Source organism: Sus scrofa, chromosome 6, assembly GCF_054392235.1.
Source record: "Sus scrofa isolate SSC_HxYL_T2T_F1_AM1 chromosome 6, Sscrofa_HxYL_maternal_Yorkshire_Landrace_v2.0, whole genome shotgun sequence".
Classification (NCBI taxonomy): domain Eukaryota; kingdom Metazoa; phylum Chordata; class Mammalia; order Artiodactyla; family Suidae; genus Sus; species Sus scrofa.
The window spans coordinates 132,501,541-132,510,685 of NC_139388.1; positions in this window are offsets into that span (position 1 = coordinate 132,501,541).

The following is a 9,145-nucleotide window of genomic DNA, read 5'->3' on the forward strand; positions in this document are numbered from 1 at the left end:
GACTTTAGGATTTGTTTGTCCATTTCTGCAAAAAAAAGGCATCTGGGATTTTGATAGAGATTTGTGCTGAATCTGTACACCATTTTAGGGAGTGTTGCCATCTTAACAATTCTAAGTCTTCCAATTCTTGGATATGGAATGTCTTTCCATTTATTTAGACCTTCATTAATGTCTGTGATTTTTATAGTTTCCCAGTATTCACATCTTGAGCTTTTTGTTAATATTTTATTCTTTTTGATACTATTTAAATGGAATTGTTATTCTAAATATTTTCAGGTTATTCATAATCAGTGTATAGAAGTATATTTTTTCATTTGCTTTTATTTTGTTTTTCTTCCAGTTTTATTGAGCTGTAATTGACATACACTATATAAGTTAGAGGTGTACAGCATAATTATTTGACTTACGTACATTGTGAAATGATTATCACAATAAGTTTAGTGAGCATCCATTATCTCATATAGATACAAATAAAATAAAAAGACAACATATTTTTTCCTTGTGATGAGAACTCATGATAACTCTGTTTCCTATATAATACACAGCAGCGTTGTAATTATATTAATCATACTGTGCATTACATCGATAGTACTTATTTATAACTGGAAGTTTGTACCTTTGACCACCTTCCTCCAGTTCCCCCTCCCCCAACCATCCATCTCTGGTACCCACAAATCTAATCTCTTTTTCTGTGACTTCTCCCCTGACGCCTACAGTGTGTGAAACTTCTAGGGGTAGGAACCGAACCCATGCCACAGCAGCAATCCAGGCCCTTTCAGTGACAACACCAGATCCTTAACCCACTGCACCATGAGGGAACACCTTTTTGTTTGCTTTTGAAGTATAAATTTTTTTTTTTTTGTCTTTTTGCTATTTCTTTGGGCCACTCCTTCGGCATATGGAGGTTCCCAGGCTAGGGGTCGAATCTGAGCTGCAGCTGCCAGCCTACGCCAGAGCCACAGCAACATGGGATCCGAGATGGGTCTGCAACCTACACCACAGCTCACAGCAACGCCAGATCCTTAACCCACTGAGCAAGGGCAGGGACCGAACCTGCAACCTCATGGTTCCTAGTCGGATTCGTTAACCACTGCGCCACGACGGGAACTCATGCTTTTGAAGTATAATTGACCTACAACCTATGTTAGTTCCTGGTGCACAACATGGTGATTTGATATTTCTATACATTACAAAATATAATTGATTATTGTATGGTGATCTTGCATTCTGCAACCCTGCTGAATCATTTCTTATTTTGAATAGTTTTTTTAGTGGATTCCTTGGGGTTTTCTGTATACAAGATCATGTCATCTGCAAACAGGGCCAGTCTAGTTCTTCCCTTACAATCTGGATAATTTTAATTTTTTTCTTTTTATTTATTTATTTTTTTTTTCTTTTTGGCTGCCTGGTGGCATATGGAGTTCCCATAACTCCCACTGTGTGGGGCCAGGGATCAAACCTGTGTCCTGTGGCTACAGAGATGCCACCAATTCCTTTGCACCACAGGGGGAACTCTGGATTTTTAAATTTTTTTTCTTGTCTACCTGCCCTGGCTAAAACATTCAGTGCAATGTTGAATAGAAGTAGCAAGATTAAACATTTTGTCTTCTTCCTGACCCTAGCGGGAAAGCATTCAGACTTTCACCATTAAGTATGATGTTTGTTGTGGGCTCTTCACAAATGCCCTTTATGAGGTTAAGGAAATTCTCTATTCCTACTTTGGTGAGTTGTTTTTTTCTAATCATAAATTTTTGTTAGTTTTTTTCAAATGTTTTTTCTTTTTTTTTTTTAATTAAAGTTAGTTGATTTACAGTGTTTCTTTGATTTCTTTTGTACAGCAAAGTTACCCAGTCACACACAGTTCCCTGTGCTGGGCCTCACAGCCCCATTGCCCATCCATTCCAAATATAACAATTTGCATCTAAAAATCCCAAATTGGAGTTCCCGTCGTGGCACAGTGGTTAACGAGTCCGACTAGGAACCATGAGGTTTCGGGTTAGGTCCCTGCCCTTGCTCAGTGGGTTAACGATCCGGCGTTGCCGTGAGCTGTGGTGTAGGTTGCAGACGCGGCTCGGATCCCGAGTTGCTGTGGCTCTGGCATAGGCTGGCAGCTGCAGCTCTGATTAGACCCCTAGCCTGGGAACCTCCATATGCCGCGGGAGTGGCCCAAGAAATAGCAAAAAGACAAAAAAAAAAAAAAAAAAAAAAAATCCCAAATTGCCTATCCATTCCACTGCCTTCCCCACCCCATGAACCACAAGTCTGCTCTCCAAAAATATTTTAGATTCCACAAATAAGTGATATCATATGTCATTTGTCTTTTTCTTTTGGCTTACTTCATTTAGTATGAGAATCTCTATTTCCATCCATGTTGCTGCAAATGGCATTAGTTTATCTTTTTTTTTTTTTTTTTGCTTTTTAGGGTGGAATCTGCATCATATGGAAGTTCCCAGGCTAGGGATCAAATCAGAGCTGCAGCTGCCAGCCGGTGCCACAGCCACAGCAACACCAGATCCAAGCCATGTCTGCAGCCATACCCTCTGGATGGCAACTCTGGATCCCTGACCCACTGAGCAAGGCCAGGGATTGAACCCAAATCCTCACAGATACTATTCAGATTCGTTTCTGCTGCACCACAACAGGAGCTCTGTAGTTTAGTAATTTATCTTTTTTATGGCTGAGTAGTATTCTATTGTGTATATGTACTACATCGTTTTAATCCATTCATCTGTTGATGGACATTTCGGTTGTTTCCAGGTCTTAGCTATTGTGAATAATGCTACAATGAACGTAGAGGTACATGTATCTTTTTCAAGGAAAGTTTTGTCCCCAGCAGTGGGATTGCTGGATCATATGGTAGTTCTATTTTTAGTTTTCTGAGATGCCTCCATACTGTTTTCCATAGTGGTTGTACCAATTTATTTTCCTACCAACAGTGAAGGAGGGTCCCCTTTCCTCCATACCCTCTCCAGCATTTGTTATTTGTTGACTTGTTAATGATGACCATTCTGACTGGTGTGAGGTGGTACCTCATTGTAGTTTTGATTTGCATTTCTCTAATAATTAGTGATGTTGAACATTTTTTCGTGTACCTCTTGGCCATCCATGTGTCTTCGGAGAATTGTCTATTTAGGTCTTCTGACCATCAAATGTTTTTTCTAATGCATCTATTGAGATGGTCATGTGAGTTTTGTCCTTTATTCTCCTAATGTGGTGTACTACATTGGTCTTAGTTTGTTAAACTAACCATGCTTTCCTAGGACAAATCCTACTTGGGCATAGTAATTTCTAAAAATATGTTGCTAGATTCATTTTGCTATTATTTTATTGAAGATTTTGTGTCTATAACTCATAAGGGATATTGGTTTTTAGTTTTCTTGTATTTTTATCTGATTTTGGTATTAATGGCTTCATGGAATGCGTGAAAAGCCACCAGTACAGCCAAGGAAAATCAATTATTTGACCAAGGCTCCTGTTTCTCCTCTCATTACCTCAAAAAGTATCTGGTCATTCAGAAAATGGGATAAATTGGCTAACTCATCTCCAGCTAATCAAACTTCTTGAATTACATTTTACCTTTATAAACTGAATTCTTCTTTTAAAAAAACTAAACATAAGCATTAAATAATGCAGTCTACAATTCTCAAATAAGAAAAGGCAGATGTTTGGTGGGAGGAAAGGATACACATGTCCAAACTGACCACCTATTCCTGCAGAGCAACTGGCTTAAGTTGAGGAAGGAAACAGTTTGGCTGAACTAATTGTTATTAATTTAATTATAACAATTAATAACTAATTGTTATTAATTTAAAAGGGACTGAAAAGCCTTATAACTATTATAGGTTCTGTTTTGTTTTATTTTCTGCTTTTTAGGGCTGCAACTGAGGCATATAGAAGTTCCCTGGCTAAGGGTCAAATTGGAGCTGCAGCTGCCGACCTATGCCACAGCCATGGAAATACCAAATCTGGGCCTCATCTGGGACCTATACCAGATCCTTAACCCAATGAGGGAGGCAAGGGATCAAACCCTCATCCTAGTGTATACTAGTTGGGTTTGTAACCCGCTGAGCCACAGTGGAAACTTCAAGGAATTTGCATTTTTAAATGTAAGACAGTGTTAACGTAAGACTTTCCTCTCATTCATATTTCAGCAGAGGCCACAAATTGAAAATAAATGATATGGAGTTCTCGTCGTGGCGCAGTGGTTAACGAATCTGACTAGGAACCATGAGGTTGCAGGTTCGGTCCCTGCCCTTGCTCAGTGGGTTAAGGATCTGGCGTTGCTGTGAGCTGTGGTGTAGGTTGCAGACGCGGCTCAGATCCTGCGTTGCTGTGGCTCTGGTGTAGGCTGGTGGCTATGGCTCCGATTAGACCCCTAGCCTGGGAACTTCCATATGCCGCAGGAGCGGCCCAAGAAATTGCAAAAAAGACAAAAAAAAAAAAAAAAAAAAAAAAAAGAAAAAAGAAAAATGATATAAACTGCCTACATGTTCCAAAGAAAGAAGCCTTACCACCTTTCTCCAGATTTTGCAGAGGAAAGAATGGTTTCATACTCCTTGTCCATCATTCTTTTTTTTTTTTTGGCTTTTGAGGGCCACAGCTGTGGCATATGGAAGTTCCCAGGCTAGGCATCAAATCAGAGCTACACCTGCCGGTGACAGCCGCAGCCACAGCAATGCTGGATCTGAGCTGTGTCTACAACCTACACCACAGCTCATGACAGCGCTGGATCCCCAACCCGCTGAGCGAGGCAAAGGATTGAACCCACATCCTCATGGATACTAGTCAGATTAATTTCCGCTGAGCCACAACAGGAACTCTCCCATCATTCTTGACGATATGGAAGAAGTGGTAAGAAAAAACTGTGTTGGGGGAAAAATTGTGACATCATTTCTTTGAGGAAGCAGTGGAGTGATGTGTATCCTATTCTCTTCTTCTCTTTGGGAAAGTGAGGGGTGCTTCCATGTTGCCTCCAGCTAAGCAGAGGAGTTAGTTCTAAAAGAACCCCTCTCTTGGGGTGGGAAATGGCCAGGGGGCAAAGACCCTGCCATCCAAAACTGTATATTTGCTAAGTGCTAGAAATTTCTATGTCCAGGCCTGCTAAAGGGACCAGAGTTGAGCTCTTAGGAGAAACTCAAACTTATGCAGTATGCTCTCTTTGAAAGTGGCCAGTGCTTAACCTTACTTATACAAAGAGCAATGCAAATATCCAACAATAGAAAAATAACTAAACTGAAGTGTGCTTATTAACATTATGCGCCTGTAAAGATGAATGACTGCACTTCCACATATAAACAAAGATGAATCTCACATACTGATAAGCTTAGGAAAAAAACCAAGTTACCAAAGACTACATGAGGTGTAATTCTGTTAACAAAATACAAAAATATGCCAAACAGAACAATGTATTATTTAGGAAAATTTTATATTGTTTACCTATCTATCTATATCATAAAATTCAAGATAGGAGTTAACATCTGGAGCAACAGGAAGTGGCACAAAGAAATTCAAAAGTAATGGTAGGATTTCCTGTTGTGGCTTAATGGGTTAAGGACCTGATGTCTCCATGAAGATGCAGGTTCAATCCCTGGCCTCATTCAGTGGGTTAAGGACCTGGTGTTGCCCTGAGTTGTGGCATAGGCCTCAGCTGCAGCTCTGATTTGACCTCTAGCCTAGGAACTTTTATATGTTGCAGATATGGCCATAAAACGAAGAAAAAAAGATTTCTTAAGATTGGTGTACATAACCAGGTGCTCATTTCATTGCTATTTTTATAATATGCATGTTTCATAACATTGCATATTTATAACATATGTAAACACATTATAGATATTCTTTTTCTTTCTTTTTTTTGCCTTTTCTAGGTCCGCTCCTGTGGCACATGGAGGTTCCCAGGCTAGGGGTCGAATCGGAGCTGTAGCCTCCAGCCTACACCAGAGCCACAGCAACGCGGGATCCGAGCCATGTCTGCAACCTACACCACAGCTCATGGCAACGCCGGATCCTTAACCCACTGAGCAAGGCCAGGGATTGAACCCGCAACCTCATGGTTCCTAGTCAGATTCATTAACCACTGTGTCACAAAGGGAACTCCTACAGGTAAGTATCTTGTGTTGTCCCATTGCTGTAGCTCAGGTTGCTGCTCTGGTGCGAATTCATTCCCTGGCATAGGAACTTCCCCATATCATGGGCATGGCAAAAAACAAAAACAAAAGTTAAAGACAGTTTTATCAAGTTCTTATTTTTTTGATGTATTTACTTCCAGCCAAATACAGCAGGAATTTTGGCAGTTTGTGAATTCTTCTTGTTGGACCAAAATCAGTAGAGCCCTCTGGGTAAATAGTTGGATGGTAATAAAATTACAAATAATCTTTTGTGACTACTGGTAGTACTCATTTTGCAAGGCAATGCTTTTTCTTTCTTTCCTTTGTTTTATTTTTTTGGCCACACCTGTGGCATGCAAAAGTTCCCAGGCCAGGGATGGAATTCGTACCATAACAGTGACCCAGACTGCTGCCAGATACTTAACCGACTCACCACAAGGGAACGCCCAAGGCAATGCTTTTTCAAGAGATTTTTTATGATCTTGAGATAGTATAGTAAAACTCTGTCCAGAGTTCCCTGGTGGCTCAGTAGGTTAAGGATCCAGCATTGTCACTGCAATGGCTTGAGTTCGCTCCCATGTCTGGGGAACTTCTGTATGTCAGAGGAACAGTCAGAAAAAAGAAAAAACCCTCAAAAAACTCTATGTCTTCTTTCAGTCTAGACTGTCCAGACAGTTTTTTGGGTTTTTTTGTTTTGTTTTCTTTCCTTTGGCTGCACTGGCAGCACATGAAAGTTCTAGGGCCAGGGACTGAATCCAAGCTATAGCTTCAACCTATGCCACAGCTGCAGTGTGCCTGATTCTTAACCAGACTGGGGATCAAACCCATGCTGCCATAGAGACAATGCCAGGTTTTAACCTACTGTGCCACAGTGGGAACTCCCAGACAATTCTAAGAAGCCTTCCTCTCTTACTTGTATTTCATTTATTCTTTTTTTTAAATGTTTTATTACTCAAATGAATTTATCACATCTGTAGTTGTACAATGATCATAACAATCTGATTTCACAGGATTTCCATCCCACAGCCCAGGCACATCCCCCCACCCCCCAAACTGTCTCCTCCAGAGACCATAAGTTTTTCAAAGTCTGTGAGTCAGCATCTGTTCTGCTAAGAAGTTCAGTCTGTCCTTTTTTTCAGATTCCACATGTCAGTGAAAGCATTGGATGTTGGTGTCTCATTGTACAGCTGACTTCACTTAGCATGATAGTTTCTAGGTCCATTCATGTTGCAAAAAATGCTGGTATTTCGTTCTTTTTAATGGCCGAGTAATATTCCTTTGTGTATATGTACCACTTCTTCTTTTTTTTTTTTTTTTTTTTTTTTTTTTTTTTTGTCTTTTGTCTTTTTGTTGTTGTTGTTGTTGTTGCTATTTCTTGGGCCGCTCCCACGGCATATGGAGATTCCCAGGCTAGGGGTTGAATCGGAGCTGTAGCCACCGGCCTACGCCAGAGACACAGCAACGCTGGATCCGAGCCACGTCTGCGACCTACACCACAGCTCACGGCAACGCCGGATTGTTAACCCACTGAGTGAGGGCAGGGACCGAACCCGCAACCTCATGGTTCCTAGTCGGATTCGTTAACCACTGCGCCACGACGGGAACTCCTGTACCACTTCTTCTTGATCTACTCCTCTGTCGATGGACATTTAGGTTGTTTCCATGTCTTAGCTATTGAAAAGAGAGCTGCAATGAACATTGGAGTACATGTGTCTTTGCGAGTCGTGGTTTTCTCTGGGTAGATGCCCAGGAGTGGGATTGCTGGTCCAATGGTAGTTCTATGTTTAGTTTTCTGAGGAATCTCCATACTGCTTTCCACAGTGGTTGCACCAATTTACAATCCCACCAACAGTGTAATGGGGTTCCTTTTTCTCCACACCCTCTCCAGCACTTATTGTTTGTAGACTTTTGGATGATGGCCATTCTGGCTGGTGTAAGGTGGTACCTCAGAGTGGTTTTGATTTGCATCTCTCTAATAATGAGCGATGTTGAACATTGTTTCATGTGTTTCATGGCCATTTGTATGTCTTCTTTGGAGAACTGTCTGTTTAGATCTTCTGCCATTTATTCTTTAGTTATTCAACAAATATTTATTGAGCAGGCCAGACAGGATATCAAACGCTGGGAATAGAGCAATAAATAAGACTAAGTCCCTGCCCTCATGGAGTGTTGTCTAGCAGAATTCCTGAATTACACAGAAAACCATACACTGAATTTGGATTCATGACAAAGTCCTTCGGGTAAAGGGTTTAGAGTATTAAGAGAACATTTAGCAGGAACACACTTAGTTTAAGGAGTTCAGGAAAGGCTTTTCTTTTCTTTTTCTTTTTTTGTCTTTTTGCCTTTTCTAGGGCCGCACCAATGGCATATGGAGATTCCCAGGCTAGGGGTCAAATCAGAGCTGTAGCTGCCAGCCTACGCCAGAGCCACAGCAACGTAGGATCCGAGCTTCGTCTGCGACCTACACTACAGCTCACGGCAACGCCAGATCCTTAACCCACTGTGTGAGACCAGGGATCGAACCCACAACCTCATGGTTCCTAGTCAGATTTGTTAACCACTGTGCCGTGACAGGAACTCCAGGAAAGGCTTTCTTTTTTTTTTTGTCTTTTTGTTGTTGTTGTTGTTGTTGCTATTTCCTGGGCCGCTCCCGCGGCATATGGAGGTTCCCAGGCTAGGGGTCTTCGGAGCTGTAGCCACCGGCCTACGCCAGAGCCACAGCAACGCTGGATCCGAGCCGCGTCTGCAACCTACACCACAGCCCACGGCAACGCCGGATCGTTAACCCTCTGAGCAAGGGCAGGGACCGAACCCGCAACCTCATGGTTCCTAGTCGCATTCGTTAACCACTGCGCCACGACGGGAACTCAGGATAGGCTTTCTTAAGGATGTGATACTGAAATGGGGATCAGTAAGATAAGTGAGAACTAGGGGAAAAGCTGGAGTCAGTCCAGGCAGTTGGGGACCAAGTCAAGGTCCAGGACCTTGGCAGTTTGTAGCATTGTGCAGCCTTAATGACCAGCGTACCCAAGGGGTTTGCT